The 19966-nt window shown below is 47.6% G+C and overlaps 1 protein-coding gene across 6 annotated transcripts in view; it reads left to right on the top strand.

Annotated features, from left to right (window-relative positions):
• ERI3 (ERI1 exoribonuclease family member 3) overlaps window positions 1-19966 on the top strand; it is a 126355-nt gene that overhangs the window by 67515 nt on the left and 38874 nt on the right. The gene's annotated exons all lie outside the window — the stretch shown is intronic.

The following is a 19966-nucleotide window of genomic DNA, read 5'->3' as shown; positions in this document are numbered from 1 at the left end:
GCAGCCTTAAGAACCCCATGCCGCTCAGCAGCTTAGTGACTCCCAGAAAATCAGAGAAGAGAGAACACACCAGGGGTCAGAGTAGTGGCTCCCAGGGGGACTTAGAGAAGAGAGCCGTCATTGAAGGGTATTGTGAGGATTTGGGTCGTGAACTGGGTATTCAAGGAAGGTGGAATATGAATCTGAAGAGAAAAGAAGACTTTCCAGGGGAGCAGCATGCTTTTGGTGTGTGTATGGGCTGGAGCTAAGTGAACATGTGGAGGAACAGTAGAGGAGAATGACTTTGGACGTTGTTCCGTCAATCTCAGGGCAGCCATTCTTTATGGCTATTTGTGAACTCCTTTGCTTTCCCCTGGTACTCAGGTTCTTTACGCTTGGTCCTTGGCCTGTTTGTACTTTGACCCTTACCCACCTCTCCAGCTAATCTCCCTTGGACCTGAGCAATAGCTACTTACTACCTTCCATCTTTGGCTGAGGGGGCCAGGCTCTGTTCTTCCTCCAGGTCTTGGCCTGTGGCCTTACCTCTATCTGAAGCGTCCCCCAGTCATCTTCATAAGGCACATTTGCTCTTCTTGAGGATTCAGCTCAGGTATCACCTCTTCTGACAAGGTTAGCAGTCAGTCTCTTGTCTTGAGACTCCTCGACCCTTTGGATATCAGTGATCTTTGAGCGTTGAAACTGAGTCCCAATCTGTTTCCTCACAGACCTGTCCGTCTGGAGCACGGAGACTGAGGCTGGTTCCTCTCTGTGTCTGAGGTGGCCAGATCAGGGCTAAGAACAGAGTATGTGCTCAGTGAATTGTGGCTGGCTGGCTGGCTGACTGATCTTTGAGAGCTGGCTCCACAGGCCTGCTCACGCAGGGCTTGGCGGGGCTCTGCACGAGGGTGTGGCTAGGTCTGTGCTCCTGGAAGACAGCATGTCAGCTGTCAGAGTGCATCTGAGGCTGTTTGCTGGCCTCAGCAAATGTAATGTGAAGGCCCGGCCAGGCGAGGCAGGCGCTGACCATGAACAATTGCTCTGTGAAGTTCACTAGACTTTTTGGTGTCTGGCTAGCTCCCTGCCTCCAGGTTCCTTGGCAGAGAGGCAGGAAAACAGCCGACCCGTGTGTTAACATTGCCACCCAAGGCTACCTTGATGCTACTGGGGTTGGAGGCAAGCTGTCCTGAGCCTGTTCAGCGTGATTCTCTGCCAGACTGTGCCGAGCCATAGGAGGGAAATGGGTACAAGTGGAAACTGGAGACTCTGTTCCCAGTTAGCCTTGTGACTGTGTCTTGGTAGGTAAACTGAACAGATCTAGGAAAAACAAGAGTGGCATGAGGCGAATGGCATTAGAGGGGTCTAATCCCTTCCTCTCTGCCCTCCAGACACATCATATTCCAGATGTGCCTGAGGGCCCAGCAGGAGAGATGACTCAGTTCCGGACTTTGGGCCAGTCTTTGCCAGCAGCCATTCAAGACAGAGAGGCTGCAGGGCCCTGGAGGTCAAGGGGCATGGTGATCTTTCTGACCTTTTTACGGCATGGGTTAGTGCAGGGTGCACAAAGATTCCCGCTCCCTTAAAAAGAGTAACAATAAAAGCAAGCCAGAGAGGTCATTGCCAGGGTTGCGTGGGTATTGTGTAACATCTTACTCCATGCCCTTCTTTCCCCCTGTGTGATCAGGCCCTGGCTGTCTCCAGGGCCGTCTCCTGTCCTTGATCTTACTCTTTCCTCCCTACTTTCCTTCCTTTTCCTCTTCTCCTCAACTCCGCAAGCAGAACTTTGCCCATGGAAAAAGTAGGGGCAGGGGTGTCTTGGTCTGCTTGGCTGCCAAGACTTGCCCATTGAGTGAACTGGGACTGAATTCACCATCCCCATTTCCTAAGGCCTCTCCTGTCCAGAAATGGTGTGCACTGCATCAGGGAAGAGTAGCCTTTCAGTGGCCAGGCTGCCACATCGCCTGTCTCCACCCACTTCCCCTGTAGCAGAGTGGAGCAAGCCAGTGTTTGCTGACATTTGGAGTATCATTGAATGATCTTACACTCTTATTGAACTGTCAGCTTAGAGAAGACATGGGGCCCTGCTCCCAGCTCCCTCCAGGAGGTCAGAACTGTCACTGAGGAGCCAGAAGAACACACACACACACACACACACACACAGAGGTGCATGAATATACACGTGTTTACTCAAGTGAATGAATATACCCAAGTAGGCATATCCAAAATTGTATGTATGTTTCCATTCATACATATGGGTGTAAATACATAGTCACATACTCACCTTCAGAAATATATGGAAATACACAGGCACAAGTGTTTATACATATTCATAAAGCATGAAGACACATGGATATATATATAAAAACATACACATCTTTGGGTGGGAGGATGGGTTAGCCTGGTGGTGGGTATTGAGGAGGGCACATTCTGCATGGAGCACTGGGTGTTATGCACAAACAATGAATCATGGAACACTTCATCTAAAACTAATGATGTAATGTATGGGGATTAACATAAGAATAAAACAAACAAACAAACATACGCATCTTCATCAGTAAACACGTATTCTTGAGTGCCCTCTGTGTTCTAGGTACTGTACTAGGCCTGGAGATATAACAGAATAGATGGATATTAAATAATTATAATTGTAGTCCAGAGTCATGGCATCATTTCATAAGGGGGCCTAACTTAGGGGGGCAGGGTCAGAGAATGGTTCCCTGAGGAAGGGTGTCTAAGCTGAGATCTGAAGGATGAGTAGGAATTGGCTGATAAGCATGTGGCAAGGCCCTGAGGTAAGGAGAAGCCTGGCAGCTTCATGGAACTAGAATGCAAGTTCCATGAAGAGTGGAGAATTTTTGTCTCCTCTGTTCACTGTTCTGTCCTCATCACTTTGAATAGTTCCTGGCACACAGTGATGTTTAGTCATTATTTGTTGAATGAATGACTGCCTGGAACATAGTGAATGTGGGGAAGAGAGGAGAGTGGCGAGGGATGAAACTTGAGGGGGAGGCCACACACACTTTAGATTTTGATCCTTATCCTTAGGGTAAGGGGAAGCTTGTTGAAGGGTACTAAACATAGGTGAGGTGTCATCTGATGTGCATTTTGAAAAAGCTCTTTCTGGCTACAGTGTATAGAGAGAGCTGAGTGTTGATATGGGGGGATCAGTACTGGTTTTTCTTAATGGGGCTATAGTTGGCATCTTGGGGTGGGAGAAATCCTTGTATGGACAACATTGCTGAACTTGTAGCATTCTTGTCCCCCTGTTCACTGAAGGCTAGTAGTGCCTCTCTCCAAGTCATTGTGACAATCGAAAACGCTCCATCCCCACCATATGCACGTACATTTCCAGGGGCCTAGACAGGGGTGGGAGTGGGGAGGTACTGTCCCTGGTTGAGAACCACAGAATTAGACCACTGCTACAGCCCAGGTGAAAGATGATAGTTACCAAGATTGAACTGATTAACAGTGGAAATGTAGAGAAATGGATTAATTCTAGAGTATTAAGTGGTACAGTCAGTTCTGCTATAATGCAACATAGACCTTCTTAAAAATCACCGTGCTATGGTTATAATAAAAAGTTGAAATGAAAATGGGGTTAGAAGCACAATTCTCAAAAACTTCATCAGTGACATATAAAAAAAGATAGGAATCTAATAAAAAATGGTAGCATAATTTTACACATGTTAAATGGCTACAAAATACATAAATACTACAGTAAATATGGCACTCTACCTTGAAAAAACCCTGAAGTTTGCTTGGCAGTGGGCATGAGAAAGGTTGCAGCTTGTGAGTTATTGCAAAGTGGTAGAAGGCGAGTTCTCTGGAATCGGTTGGAAAGTTGTAGCCAGATGGATGCGGCTTATGATACCTGTAGTGTTCTAGGAAGCTACTGTATGTTTGAAGTGTAAGCATGTGTGCGTTCTGCGTATTCTTACACAGCTCTCTTCAGCTGGGTATACTTTCCTGTGTTTATCTGGTATTGATGATGAACAAAATCACATATAAACAAAGGCAGAATTTGCATTATGCTAAACTGTTTCCTAATACATTGACTGCATTGGAATGAATGTTCTCTTTCAAAACAAGTATTATAGCAGAACGGACTGTACAATGGACAGGAAAGGGTGATTGATTGGCTGTGAGGATTGATGATGAAGGAGGAAACCACTATGACTCTTAAGGTTTATGATTTGAGCAACTGGATGAATTGGAATGAATGCACTGAGGTAATGGAAGGAGGAGAAGTTCGGGGATTAGAAGACAAGATGAATTGGTACACGTAGAGTTTAGAAGCTTTCAGACGTTCTTGTGAAGCTATGGAGTAGGTGAATATATAGGTCCGGGGCTCAGAGATAAGGTCTGGATAAGAGATATAAATTCAGGGGAGTTGTTGGTGGTATGAATGATCATTGAAGCCATGAGAATGTAGAATATACAGGGTGAGAAGAAAAGAGGGCCTAGGATGAACACTGAGAAACATCAACACTTAATAGATAGAAGAGGAAGAGTCAGACATAGAGAAGGAGTGGTCACTGATAGTAGTGATAAAAAATCTCAATTATTGATTGCATTTTGTGTGCTAGACCTGTGCTGTCCAGTAGAATTGCCAGTTGTTTTTTTTTTTCACTTTAAAGTTTAGTTAATTTAAATGTAAATAAACTTTCTTGAAGAACTTTTAAGTATATTTAGAACAATCTGTGTTGGTGAGTTTACATTTTCAACTGTTAGCTGTTTAAAATCTAAATATAGATCTAATATTTCTAATGAAGATTTAGCATCTGAATTGAGATGTATTTTAAGTATAAATTACACACTTAAATACAGATAGTTCATTAATTTTTTTGTTCATTAGTAATTTTTATGTTGATTACTTCTTGAAATGATAATCTGTTATTATTTGCATATCTCTGTTTTTCACATTTTAAGGTTGAGAAAACAGGCATGTAGTAAAGATGCAACTTGCTCCCACATTGGTACCTGGCAGAGGTAGAACTGAAATTTAGTTTTGCCTGACCCTTTGTGCTAAAGAGAGGGTAAAAACGAGAGAGTAAAGAGTGGTAGAGAAGGGAGGGTGTGGTGCCACAGAGACCACGGAAAGAAAGAATTTTCAGGACAAGAGGGTCAGTCAGCTTGCAGAGAGCCATGTAACAGAAAGACTGAACTATGAGTGTCTGGGACGGAAGGGCCTCGGCAACCTTGGTGAAAACTTGATGGCGTGGGAGGCACTGGAGCCAAATTGGAGCAAATTGGGGAGTAAATGAGGCGACAGAGAAATTTTAACCTTTTCAGAAACATGGCTTTGAGGGAGAGAGAAAGGACAAGAACTGTGATGGGGCAAGTGTGGGGTTGAGGCAGGTGGCATGTTGTAAGATGGGAGACGTGTGCTTGGTTGTAGGCACTGTTAGAGAAGGAAGTTTGAAAATACAGGAGTGAGAGAGGTCTCGGAGATGGTGAGGAGATGGGGTGCAGAAAATGGTGAAAATCGGCTCTCTGCAGGAGGAAGGCCCCTCTTCTGCTGCGAGGTGGGGGCAGTAGATGCTGAAGGAGTGCAGATTTGATGGCAAGTTGAGATAGTTCCCATCTGATGGCTCGTTTTCTCTATGAATAAAGTAGATGTGCCACTTGCTAATAACTAATAGAAGAGGTTTGTAGGAAGTGGAAAAGAATTGCTGTAGTTTTAGTAAAGAGTAGAAGTGTGAGCCAACTTGAGAAATAGAGTAGGATTTCTAGGCAGTATTGAGGATCCCGTTGAGGTTGATGGCATTCATTCATAGTGGAACCACTCTGTTCAGTTGTAGAGCTTTTCTGTAGCAAAGCTCAGCATGCCGAAAGCAGACATTTAGATTCATCCAGGGTGGAGACTTTCCCAAGAAGTGTGATGAAAGGAACAAAGGAGTTGTTGAAAATACTGGCAAGACGGTGGTTGCCAAGATGGGCTATGAGATCCTCGCTGGATATTGAGGAAAGAGAAGACAGCAGGGGGCCTGATGGATATGGAAAAAGTAGCTAGGTCCCAGTAAGGCGAGGAAAGGTGTATCGGGTGTAGTTGAGCATGCCACATAGAAAGATAAGAGATTATGGTTAGCGTAGGATGTGATTTCAGAGATGGGGCAGTTCTCCGTGTTGGCAGGTTCCAAGGTGCACCCATGGGAGTGAGTAGCTAAGATTGGGTGGAGGAAAATGTTAGTGTAAATAAGAGATTAAGAAAGGGATAGGTCAGATGCGACTTCCCTAAGGAAGTAAGTATGTGGATACACACATGCACACATAATGTATATATTCTCTCTGCATATGCATGGACACATAGGGATAAATGTATATACGAATATCTGCCCGCATGCATGCATATGCAGTTCGTGTACATTCAGACCAAGCCATGCAAGTGCATGCATATACACTCACAAATGGTCTGGAATTCCCTCTGGGCCTGTTTAGACAGGCAGTCTTAGGAGGATTCTGAGTCAGTCCTGACAGAGCTCAACCAGACATGCTCAGAAGTTGTAGGGAGCGGGTCACCTAGAATTTAACAGATCCAGATGTGCCAGAGTATGAAGACTGCTGTTCCACTTTTCCTCTGCCATCTGTGCTCTCCGCCTTACTGTAATTTCTGGGTGCTCTGAAGGGGTGGGTTGGGACCAGCTGTGAAAGAGAGAATAAGGAAGAGGAGACCTTCTTGGGTCCCTCCAAGAAGGAGAAGCATTTCTCCAAGAAGCCTTTCTGTCTCCCCCTCCCCTGGGAGCGGACAGCAGGAGAAACTGCTGAAGGGAAGGTTGGTGTCTACAATTGAGTGCGACTTTTCCTGACCTTGGAGCATTCAGAGTCCCAATCAGTGCAGTAATAAATTAAGGGCTTATGGAGGAATAAATTCTTGGCCTTAATGAAGTTCTTTGCTGGGGGCCATAGGCAGGTCAGCAGGTCGGAATGATGCAGATTGGAGGCTCCAGCGAGTGGGCTCAGCTAGCTGGGAAGCCATCAGGAATGAAAAGATCTGAAACTCTGTCAGTCAGGTCACTATTTTGGAGCTGTGGGGATAAAGCTGCTCAAGTGATAGGCAGCCTGACAGAGTCTGGGACTCTAGAATGGTGGCCACGTGGTGCCACCTGCAGAGCCCCTCCATTGGGGTTATTCAGAAGCTAATCTGGAAAAAACAAGAACAAAACAGAACTGAAAACCCAGAGAGGGGTGTGAAGATCTAGGGGCCCTGTTTTATTTGTTTGTTTATTTCGGAGGGCGAGAGGGTTTGTACCAAGACAGATGTTTCTGGACCACTCGGTGGTCAGAACCAGACATGCTGTGGTCCAGGTCTTTGGCATCATCCAAAGTACAGAGCATTGTCCATGGGGCAGTGGGCAGTTATGGGCCACTATCCTATGGGCCAGGGCCTCTAGAAATATGTGCACAGAGGAAGGGACACAGAGCACCAGGTATAAATGAGGGAGAGGTGGGGGCACAGGCATGGGACAAGGAGGGGACGAGTGGGAGAGCAGCCTGGAGCGCTTGCTGCTAGGTTTGATGCTGAAGCCCTGGGAGGAGCCAGTCTTGGGGGCTGGAGGCCCCTGGATTGTGGAGCTGAAGCTAGAACCCAGGCCTAAAGACTCGACATCCTGAGCTCTTTCTCCTTTCATCCTGCATTCTGCAATGTCTGCCCTTGGGCATGAGCTCTTGGAATGTGGTCCAGAGGTAGCAGAGGGAAGAGTGCTGTGTTTGGAATCAGGGGCAGCTGGAGCTGGAAAGAATGTCTCCTTTCTCCGCATCTCCCTGCCCCCATGGTGTAGTGCCCTGCCCGGCTTTTCCTTTAAATATGTCTTACAGCTGTCTGAACTCTGAAATTTCTTTCACTCCTTCCCTCGCCTTGTTAACATGTGTTGCCTTTGGGGTAATCAGGGAAAAAATATTATGTCCTTTTACAATTACCGGGTTTTGGAATATTAAAATGTCTCGCTGCATCGGCACTGTTATTTTGATTGGTATTCTAACCTTTGACTAGCCCATAAAGCGCGCCGCTCCTGAAGCCAATATTGCAGGACTGAAATTTAATTCCGAAATGATTCCAGATAATAGGGAGACAGATAATATATGCATGAAGGATATTATGTTTGGACTAACTGCAGCAGGGCCAGGGCTGGGGAGCTGAATAATAGCCCAGAGTGAGTTATAATCTATGGGACAGAAATGCCTTACTGTCAGGGCCAGGAGAGGAACTCTTAAATCAAAGGCACAGGAAAGGGTGCGATTGCAGTGTGCTTGTTTTGACAGGAAAAGCACTGGAGCCAAGAGGGTAGGTATGGAAGGCTGTGGCCCATCCTTTCTCTTGAGCGAAGTACCCAAGGCCCTTTGCAGCATCCCTAGCTTCATATCTCCTATCCCTCTAACATTCTGGCCATATCAAACTTCTTGCCATTCTTCAAACACACTCTTCAAAGGGACTTTTTCACTTCCCTTTGCCCATTCTGTTCCCTTTGCCTACATTGCCTTTCCCCTTTTCGTGTGTTGAGAAAACTCCTGTTCATCCTTCAAAACCCTCTTCTGTGAAGGCTTCGCTGACCTTCCCCGACCCCTGGTAGAAATAGTCGATCACTTCCTCCTTTGTATGATTTCAGCACTTTGTAGTGAGTGTATGTCACATGCTCCTGCAATTATCTGCTCACACGTTTGTATTCCTAGTAGACTGTGAGCACTTTGAGGCCTACATGCCACCTGTCTCTGTATTTCTAGTGCTCAGCACTGGACTGGGCATACACTGGGTGTCAACAAGAACTACTTGAACCCACACTGAATATAGGGCTGGACTAACGAGCTCGGGAGTCCACATGCCTCTTCCCCTGCCAGATTTCCCAGACAAATAGGCTTAGAGAAGTTAAGTAACTTGCCTAAGGGCACATAGCCAGGAAGAGGTAAAGCTAGGATTTGAACCTGGGTAGGGGTGTTCTGTTCCCCAGACCATATATCTTAGGCAGGTGGGCAGGGAAGGAGTTGGAGGCCAGGGTCGGAAAGACAGAAACTTACTTCCCTGACGCCTTCCTTCCTTTCCTAGCTCAGGACTTGAGTCCTCTTTGCTAGAGATGGCATTGGTTCTTAACATTTATGGGTCTCAAGTCCTGGAAGGGATTGTGCCTCCTGTCACTGCTAATGACCTTTGGACAGTTATTCCACACAAAAGACACTTCTCTACTGTGCGTTTGTAACTAAGGATTGGGAAAGTACCTTGACAAAGTGCCTGCCTGTGGTTTTGGAGAGTTCTTAAGGAGGTAGGCAGGCAGAGTACATGGAGCTCTTAGTGATGTCAGAAAACTTCACAAACATTCCTTTTCCGCCTCAGCACTTGGTGGAACTGATGTTTTGGGTGTTTAGAGATAAGATAAGGGAAGTACATAATGAAAAAAGCTACAGTGAATTTGGTTGGCTTTTAAATGGATTTATATTTGTTAATTACAACACTATCTGCATAAACCTATGTAAACAAATAGCCTGGCTATGAGATGGACCCTTCCCTTAGTCTTCAGGTGATGCTTGGTGTGGACACTGGCCCCTGGGGATGTAGCTCACAGGCTGGAGACCATTAGTGCAAGAGAAAGAGCTTTAGAATCAGATGAGTCTGGCTCAAACTTCTAACATTGCTCCCAACTAGCTATGTGATTTGAAGCAAATGCCTTAACCTTCCTGAATCTATAAAAGACAACCTGACACACAGAAGTAGGCTCTGGAGTGTCCAGTAGGCTTGGTTTAGAATCTTCACTGTACTTACTAGCTGTGGGGTTTCAGGAAAGTCACTTCTTTCAGCTTCAGTATCATTCTTTGTAGAAGAAGAAAAATAGTACCCACTCCTAGAGTTGTCCTGGACATGAAATGTCCTCCTTTGTCCTCATACTGGCCACTAGGACTGAGGTGACTAGGCTATGGGGGTGAAGGAGAGAGGCACTCAAGGCAGACTTTGTGCGTAGGAGCTAGGAGAAAGAGGCTCCCCCAGCAGAATTCATGGGTGTGCCAGGGACAAGGAGCCTCAATGCCATCTGTGGACGAGCTTACCCTGAGTGTGAAGGTAGTGAACAGAGTTGACCATCTCGTGTTCTTGATTCCAGCTGCCATCAGCACGCCTGGTGTCCAGTGGAGTGCAGAGTCACATTTACCTGCAGACGATTCCTGGCTCTGTCACTACCTGCCTTATGACCTTGGACAAGTTACTTACTTTCTCAGAATCTTGGTTTCCTCCTTTGTAAAGCAGAGGTAATTAATAAAAATGAAGAGGTACTGCTCTAAATGTTTTATATGAATTAGGTCACTAATCCTCAGTTCTGTGAGATAAGCACTATTACTGGCATCTTACAGATGAGGAGACTGAGATTCAGAGAGGTTAAGTACCTTGCACGGGGTTCAACAGCTAGTGAGTGCTGGAGCAGGTATCCGAGTCTAGGCAGTAGACTCCAGAGACCATGCTCTTACTGTTCTGTTGCCTCCAGCGCAGAGGAGGGAGGAGTCGTGTTTGTCTGGGGTGCAGGAGAGAAAGTCAGCAAAGATTTCACTGGAACATTTGACTTGGGCCTTGTAAGGGTTGGGGAGACAGGGTGGGAAGGGCATTTCAGGCGGAGGCAGCCATGTACGCAAAGGCCTGGCAGAGTGCAGCAACTTGCCAGATTGGGGAACTACATGCAGTAGTTTGCAGGGTTTTTAAGCTACTGATGTGGGCCATGCCTTCTCCCAGAGAAGCTGGAGCAAGTGAGGACAGGAAGGTACCATTGCCCGATGCCTAGATGGAGCCCGCCTAAAGCTTCCTGCTAAGAATGTGGCAGTCGCTCCGGAAAAATGCCACGTTAATGTCCAGTTGAGGGAAGAGTCTATGGGCCCAGGATAGCAGGAAGGGAAAGAGGGTGCCATGCCTTGTAGCATGATCAGCTCTGGACAGTCCGGCACTGCTGTGCCCGAAGACCTCCATATCCTTAGCAGAAGGTGGCAAATTACAGCAAGGAATCGGGGTGCCAGGTGGCTCAGTCACTTACGAGCCCAACTCTTGATTTTGGCTCAGGTCAGGATTTTAGGGTTGTGAGGTCAAGCCCCGCCTCAGGCTCCGTTGCTGAGCATGGAGCCTGCTTAAGACCCTCTCCCTCTCTCTCCCTCTGCCCCTCCCCACCCTCTCTCCCTTTCTGTTAAAAAAAACAAAACAAAACAGCGAGAGGAATCAATTAGGTGAAGTGTGTAAAGCTTTTAGAAGAGTGCTGGCACTCGGCGTGTGAGTGGCTAGCCTAGCACACTCTCAGCCGGGGGGGGCTAGGCCGCCTTGTTCTGCATTCCCTGTGAGTGTGGCCACAAGGGGAAATGGAACAGGTGAGGCAGTCAGCTCAAGGCAGCTGCGATTCTCTCTTCCTCCATGAGATTCCCTGCTGCCGCTACAAGTCGATCTCTACCCTGGAGCTGCTTGCAGTGCCGTCCGTGGCAGGTGTTTGCGGCGAGGCCCGCCACATGGTCTGCCTCCTGCCGGCTGCTGCTCAGAGATGTGTCCTATCAGGTGATACTCCTCTGTCTTTCTCTTGTGTCCTTGAGGAAGTGACTCCTGAGAACAAGGGAGCGTGTGAGCTCTCCTGGGTCTGTTTGGGGCTTGGATTTAAGCCTAGGCATCCCGACTATCGAGCCTAGACTGTAACCCTTGGGCTAGCCTCTAGGGCCCAGAGTAGCCCAAGGTCCAGGCCTCTTGGTTATTTTGTGTGGCCTGGTCTGTCCCTGTGCAGGACCGTGAGCCACTCAAGCACAGGGACGAGATCTCGTTCTTGAACCCATCAGAATTCTCAATACACAGAGCTAGGCCAGCAGAGGGGATTGTCAGGAAGACTGGTAGAGCTGAGGGCCGCTGCGGAGAGAGGTGAAGCAAGGGAGAGGTTGACTCATCTACACTCAGTGTTAAGTCTGAGAGAAGTAAGGGAACCCTGAGTTACTCTGCCTTCTCCCAAGTTTTTGTTTTGTTTCATTTTTTTTCTTTTTGTGTTCTGTTTTGTTTTGTTGTTGTTGTTGTTACTGTGACTCTGGACCCTAGAAACTGGAAGGAGTTACAGAAAAGGAGAGAAAAGGACAAAGAGACTTTGTTGAAGGCAGGAGGCACAGCACTGCCTCCCTTCTCCCTCCCACGTTGCCCTGCTGCCACTCTGGAAAAGCAGGGCTGACCACGTCTGCCAGTGTCAATAATAAAGCACCAATGTTTGGAGCCCCAGTTGGCGCCAGCCTCCGTGCCAGGTGTTTTACACACTTTCATTCATTTCATCTTCACAGCTGTGCAGCAAGGCAGGGGCTCTTGCCCCTGTTTTATGGGTGCTGAAGTAGAGACTCAGAGAAATTAAGCTCACCCAAGGCCCCATGACCGGGATGTAAATTCAACTTCTCTCCTTTGGTGGCTTTCTTGTCACTTGTCCCATAGCAAATACCACCTAAAGGCAGTTCCTCTGATCTGGCCTGGTTGGAGCAAGAGGGGGGGCAAACACATACCAGCCATTACTAGTTGTATGGTCAGTGAAAGGCAGTGACTGGGGAAGGAGAGGGAGTGGCCTCATAATCCAAGTTTCTTGGAAGTGGCACCTAATTAATGGGGTCTGTCTGTGTGTGTCCGGGGGTGTGCCAGCGTACGTGGATATCTGTATGTGTTTAAAGAAGTGTATCTGTCCATGTGGGAGGTTTGTATCTTTGTATACTCAGGTGTTTGCACATGCACGTGTAGGAATATGGTAAGGGTGTAAATATGGGGTCTCTGGAAATATGTGCCCACTTGAAGGTGGGCAGATGAGGCCCTTATCTCTAGAGAACAGCAACATGCAAAGAACCCTGGGCTGAACTTGAAGCTGGAAGATTGAAGACATGGGCTCTGGTGTTGGGTCATTTGCCTTTTCTATGCCCTCAGTTTCCTCATCTAACAAATAAGGGGGCCTGGAGAAGGCAATATCTTCTACCTTTGCCATTCTGAGATCCTTCATGGTACTTTAGGTTTCCTCTTTTTTGTTCTCAGCAAAAAATGAGACAAATGCAAGGAAGGTGAGAGAAGTTCCCCTAAACCCTTACCTACTTTGATCTCCAGCCTTGGGACTACTCCACTATCCCACTAGAAAAAGTTGAGGGTCCAGGGAAGGCAGAGCCTTGCCTGGCATCAGGTCAAGAGAGCTGGCGCTCAGGTATTAGGGAGGGGTTTGGATAGCTGGTCCTGTCACAGTATGGGGTGGCCTGGACTCGAGTTGAATGCCATTGAGGCTTCGGGCTTCTCCATGAGAACATGGGGTGAGGTGAAGCTTGTTGTCTCCCTGCTCCTTTGGAGTGTGGTAGGAAGGGGGCCTCTCAATACCTTAAAGGCAGGCTGCAGCCCAGGCCTTTCCTCTGGCCTTTGGTCCCCTTTGTGGATTGTCTTGGCAGGTGCAGAGTGATGGCCAGGTAGAGACCAGAACAAATAGTTGGACATGTTTTCACATTCATATGAAACTTGCTAGTTCAACCCAAAGCCTTTGTGTGAGCTCACTTGGCCTGCTGTCAGCTCTTTAGGGGGAAGAGTGGCTTAGGGTGCTTTAATTTTCCCCGGCTGATTCCTCAAAGCTGATTTGGGTGGCTTCGAGATATGGGACCTTTGGCCATCTCAGTCTTCAAATAGGATTGTAGCAGGGTTTTGTCTATTCTGTCCCATGAATTCGCCACCAGTTCCCTGAAATTTCTGAATTTAACTGGCTGGGTCACTAGAGAAGGAACAGGCATTGTGTGGACTCACAGTGAGGTGTCCTCGGTGCTGGGAGGACGTTTATCTGTAAGCTAAGCTTAGATCAGCCTGGACCTCGTGACCTGTGCCCTGCCTGCACCAGGACCTCTAAATTCACATTCAGCCACCAGTCACTCTCTAAAGCCCTGTGTATCAGGGCCTTTAGACTCTGAGATGAATCAGGTCTAGTCTTTACCTATACAGGGCTCCCAGTCTAGCAGGGGAAATGGGGAAAAATACAATAGAGGTAGTTAAGTACAGTAATAGGAATTGTGTCTAGTGTGTTTGGGTGTGTTTTTAAAAATAATTTACTTTGAATTCAGCTTTGTATGAGTTAGAATTCACAAGAGAGAGAATCCATGTAAGCATGTCTTTGTGTTTATATGTCCCTTGCCTGTGTGACTCGATAAGCTCAGAGCTAGCAGGGTGAGCCTGTCCCGCCTGCTGCTGGGCCAGTGACTTTTTCAAGGGCCTTAACGCAGGGCCCTCGAGAGATGCTAGGCTGCCCTACTTGGAAAAGAGGAGTGGTCCTTCTGGGAAGACGCGGTCCAAGCTTAGCTGCTTGGGAAGTGTGTATGTATGGGTGCGGACAGCTGTGCCTGTGAGTGTACACGGGCATGAGCCCAAGTGTGCAGAGGGCGGCAGCCGGGGGTCTGTCTTCAGCACCATGACCAGGGCTTATGGTGCTGGGCCTGGGCTTTGCACCTACTTGGCTGCTGGAGGGAGGACTGGCTGCAGGCAGATCCCAGGGCAACCCTGCGGCCTCCCCAGTGGTGTGTTTGCTGTGCCTAATTACCCAGCAGTTGTTTAACTATGCAAGCTGCATGCCTGCCTTTATTGCGCTGTGATTGCCGAGCTGCCTATGGGGAGTGTCATAAAAAGATATAAAATGCCCATTATCTGTCTGACGCCCTCCTCCTGGACTGTGGGTGTTTGTGTTTTATTTTATTTTTATGGCTCAAGGGAAGCTCTGCAGGAAGGAAAGGGAGGGAAGAACAGGGAGGGGAGGGGAGGCCCTACAGGAATTGGGGGCTGGGAGACTGAGGAGCCCCCTTCATACCGTGGTCAGCCGTGAGCTGAAGGGCTCTCCTGACCAGAGGGGAGAAGTGGAAATGGCGTATCTCTGGGGTCAGGACAGGGTGCTCAGGAAGTGAGGTCCAGACCTTCTCCTCCTCATCCACCCGCACATCCTGCAGCTTATGTTCCCACCTCACCTCTGTGCTGGCCCTCTCCCTGCACGTGGGCCTTGGGTGCAGGGTAATCTGCAGAGGATGCTGCGAGTGGGCTGTGGGAATATGGGCCTATCATTCCCACCCAGGTCCTCACTGGCTTTAATAACTGGAATTGCCTGCTGCCTTCCTAGAGCACCATGGCTTGCTGTGGGACAAATACCTTGGGTACCACCACCTGGTCCAAAGCCCTGCACCCTGAGAGCTTTAGCTCCCTTTTTCTTGTCAGCCACTGCAGCGTGTTCGTGCCACACCTATCCAAGATTCACTGGGTCTGAGGGAAACCTCCTAGACCAGGAGAGGGAGGGGTATTAATACAATCTGAACACTTGCCCTGTGCCAAACAGAACCCGTGTGAGTCACTGAGGCAGAGATGCGACAGGGACCCTGCCCATGAAGAGCTCACACTGTGTAACCAGTGCGAACTTCGCAGTAGATGTTAAATCAATGTTTGTCAAATGGGACTGGATTCAACATATTCATTCATTCATTTTCATTCAGTAAATGGCTGTTGACCACCTACTAGGTCAGGCACTCTGCCAAGCACTGGGAATAAAATAGCAAGCAAAATAGACAAAATTCCAACCCTCATCGGTCATTTGAGTTTATTGGGAGAAAAATTGAAGGATTTAAATGCTGGGTATGTCACTTCAGAAACCGTGGCCTTTCACCTGTGACATGTTGTTTCCCATGCCTAAACCGTCAAAGCCCAAGCTGTTCCTGTACTGATCATTTGACTCCTCTACTTGAAAAATCTTGATGTCTGCTGTGTGCAGTACAAGCTCTCTGGCCTACCTCTTGAAACCCCTTTGGGTTTTCAGCTGTACCAAGATAGCCTGCATGGTCACTTGCAGACCTTATTCATATTTGTTCCATTTACCTAGAATGCCCTTTGCTGCATTCCTGCCTACTGAACTTCTGCTTAACCCTTCAAGACCTAACTTCTTTATGTCCTCTTTGAAAACTTGTTGTGTTTCCCATTGGCAACTTCCTTCTCTTTCACACACCTATTTATTAAGTGCCTAGGTACCATGGTAGAGCTTTCTGGCTCTGTTCACTTAGGTGAGCCTGTTGTGGGCTCTTTGCACTTATTCTATGGTAATGTACTTAAAAAAAAAAGTTTTGTTGAACTGTAATTCATATACCATACAATTTATCCATTTAGAGTGTACCATTCCGTATTTCTTAGTATATTCCTGAGGCTGTGCAACCATCATCACCGTCTGAGTTTAGAACACTCTTGTGTCCCACTAAAAGAAACTCTATTAGCAGTCACTTCCTATTTCCCCAAAATGCACCAGCCCTAGCCAACCACTAATCTACTTTCAGTCTATAAATTTGCGTATTCTTGCATTCTGGGAATTTCTTATATGTGGTCTTTTGTGACTAGCTTCTTTCACTTTGCATCATTTCCAAGGCTCATCCATGTTGTACCATGAATCAGCACTTCATTTCTTTTCATTACTAATACTCCGTTGTATGGATATATCACATTTTATTTATCCATTTATCAGTTGGTGGACATTTGGATTGTTTCCACTTTTTGACTATTAGGAATAATGCCGCTATGAATATTTGTGTACAAGTTCACCTTATTATTTTTGCACTTTATTATTTTATTATTGTTTTACACCTGTCTTTCCAAGTAGATTGTGAGTTCTAAGAGTAAGGGTCACTCCTATACTGCTCATTGCTGTATCCCCACCACTTAGCCCGTGGCTAGCACTCAGTAAATATCAGTGTATGAATACATGCATGCTTTCTAATTCTCTTCCCTCTTGGGATGTAATAGCAAATTTCCCAAGCCACTCTGCCCCCTATATCTCTATTCACATATCTGCCACCCATGCTGAGGTGTAAGTTCATTGTCAGTGTCCTGGACCATGCCCTTCTCATTCCACTGTTGGCCTCTCTGGTGTCAGTCCTTTGCCCAACAACAGCTAATCTGAGAAGCTTTCCTGGGTTGCCCCCTTGATGCCAAGTAAGGCCAGTAAGGTCTCTGGCGAACTCAACACTGAGGCAGAGACTGACTCTAACCCCCGACCCCCGCTCCCTCTTTTCCTGGGGGGCCCTGGATTGTTTTGTGCAAGGAGGGTAGAATCTGTGGAAAGGCCCTGGAGGGAGTGTTGAGCTGGGTGGCCTCCTGGCTCTTTTGTGACAGCGGCAGATGCCTGGGTATCTGAGGCGGAGAAGAGGTTGCCCCTGCCATTCCAGTCAGTAGCCTGTATGAACCAGGTCTGTAAAAGAAAAGGAATTTCTAGAACCAATAGCCTCTGAGAGATTAGTAAAGCCAATATTTCTCTTTTCTTTGCATTTACTCACCCTAATAGTTTGAGCCCATAATTAGAATTGGGCTTTATTAGGCTAATTAGGAGGTAGGAATGATGGCAGAAGGGCATGTGGAGATGCATCAGGGTGGTGGGCAGTAAATCTAGGGTTTTAATAGGTTTGTTCCATAATCAGGTGGTCTGAAAGGCTGACTGGGTGGCTGGGCCCCCTCCCCTCCTCCCTTCCGTCTAGTCCCATCACTCCTTGGAGTGGCCTTCACACTTTGCCGTCCTTGTCCTCGATACTGGCAGCGGCGCTGGGATATGGGGGACTCAGGAGGGAGGGAGGAGACCCCACCCGGAGCTTCATTGCCTATGCACGCGCCGTCCAGCCTGGCGGCATGATTACCTTGCTGAGAAATCCGTCCAGGCGCAGGGCTGCTGATAGCAATCATTGATTAAGAGGGTAATTGTCCTGAAAATTCAGATTGATCAGAAGGCAGAAATGATAACTTGTGTAACTGTGTTTAAAGCCACGTCCTGTCAATAGACGAGACTGAGATGTATCGCGCCAAGAGGGGGGCAGAACGGATGGGTGTGTGCAGGCGGGCAGGCGCTGCCATCCTTCTCTCAGGGCTGAGCAGGATGTTTCTTGTCAGTAACCTGGACTATTGGAGATTCAATCACTTTTATCTCCCCCTCTCTCTCAATCCAAATGCCTTTTCATATTAGGAAATTAGAATCGGCCCTGCTCATGCAAGATTTATTAGCTCTGCTGAGCAGTCACACTGAAGAGTAAATGATTTTGCTTTGCTGGAGCTTTTTACGCATTAGGACCCAACTTCTTCCCTGCTCTATGCCACTGGCTGCCTGGAGGAGTGGGCTCTAGAACTAGATACTCTGGGGGTGAGCTTTCAAAGTCTGGTTCAGGGGAAAAGCATCACTGGGATCTAGCTTCTTGACCTGCCAGAGACCCTGTTGTGTCTGTCTGACTTCCTTCTATCTGCTCCCCAGGCAAGTCCCTTACTGGGGTCTAGGTTGTCCCTCTCAGTTGAAGGAGTCAGTCCCCCTGAAGGAATGAGGTTCATCCCTCAGAGTTGGGTGACCTGGTGGAGGCTTACCTAGAAGGTTGGTGCTGAGACTGTATATTGAGTAAGGATTGGCAACAGAGGCAGAGGATGGAGGGGCTGCCATGACTTGACTTCTCAGGGCCTGGAATTGTCCTCCTGTCTGCGGTGGGGCTGCAACAGCTAGAGCATCTTTCTGAGCCCCTGGGGAAGTTGTCCAGGAAGTTGCCTGGGAGTTTAGAGCTTGGGAGCTGGTTAGAGCAAGTTTAGGGGTGTCTGGGCCTGCTGGCTGGGTGTCTAGAGGGCTGCAGGGGGGTTGACTGGCTGAGGCTCTCTGATCTGCCTTTAATGTGGGCTCTTCGGGAAGGAAGGGGCCAAGATCCATGTTTCTGGAATTCTCCTGTGGCCTTAGGCTTGAAAGCAGTATGGACCTGTGTGCCAGCTAAACCTAGCCTGCCCTGGAGATCAGGGTACCAGTGGGCTAGGTTGGTTGTAGGGAGGACCCTTTCTCTTTCACTGAGACTGTATGATTTTGCCTCTTACCTTGGGTCACTTGGACTCATGGACAAATGTCGGTTGCTGTCATTCTTTCACCCCCTCTATTGTAGGTATCTGATCTTGGAGGCCTGGTGGAGCAGGTGAGTGTGGAGAGTCCTGATACAGGGCTGAAGGAAGGTTATAACAGATTTTCTGTTTTTTTTGTGAGAGGGATATGATCCCAAGGACTACACTCTCCCCACTTTGCTCTTTTACTTGGCCCTATGAAGCCTCCAGTTCTCTGAGCTTTCAAGTTCTTTCCCCAAACCTAAGGGTTGGAGCTGGAAGTGATGGGGTCCCCAGGAATGAATGATGGGAGTAGGTAGCAGCCATTTTGATCCAAAAGGAGGGCTGTGTTTTGGGCAGGGGATAGGGGGAGGCTTTTCAGAGAAAAGTAGCTGGCAAGTGTCTACAAGATATTCCCTAGATAGGACTTGCCTCTAAACAGACCACAAAGCCACCAGCTTTTTACTGAGGCTCTGCTTCTCTCTACCACCAACCTCTATCCTTGGAGAAGCCTTGACTGTCTTGGACGGCTCCTCCTACTAGGCTGGGTTGGGCAAAACAGGCCTTCCTTCTGTATGTGCACCACCCCACCTTCCACCATAAGAGTATAGTAAGGGATAGAGTAATCTGAGGCGCTTGATGTAAAAAAATTTTTCAGATAGATAAAACGTATGTGGTATGGATGTAAAGTTTTCTATGTAAAAAATTCTGTACAACTTTCTGTACAATATTGATTCTCATCTGGCATATTCTAATCAGGTTTAAGTCAATGAAGTTTTTGTAGTGTTAAAAAAAAAGAACCCCACCTTGTCCCATCTGATGGATTGTGAAGGAAGTGGGTGTGCAGAGCCAAGAGGGTTCCCCAGGGTGGAATGCCTCTGCCGCTGCCTCTCAGCTAGGCTTGCGGGCTGCCTAGGAATAATTTGCAGTCCAGGGGAAGGGTCAACTCTTGTTTGGCTTAGTCTTCTGCTAGGGATAGTTTGGGCAAAGTCCAGAAAGAATGGAAGTGCCATGGGTAGCTTGGACCTGGGAATAGAGAACTCAGAATTCTGACAGACTCCCAGTGGAGTAAGGGAGACAGATAGTCACTACAGGGTGATGTAAATGGTGTTGCTTTCCAGAGCCCAGAAGAGGGAGTGCCTGAATTCTCCTGGAAAAGCTCAGACG

Source organism: Neomonachus schauinslandi, chromosome 4, assembly GCF_002201575.2.
Source record: "Neomonachus schauinslandi chromosome 4, ASM220157v2, whole genome shotgun sequence".
NCBI classification, from domain to species: Eukaryota; Metazoa; Chordata; class Mammalia; order Carnivora; family Phocidae; genus Neomonachus; species Neomonachus schauinslandi.
Note: the sequence above shows the minus strand (reverse complement) of the source record. Positions and strands in the feature narration are given on the sequence as shown.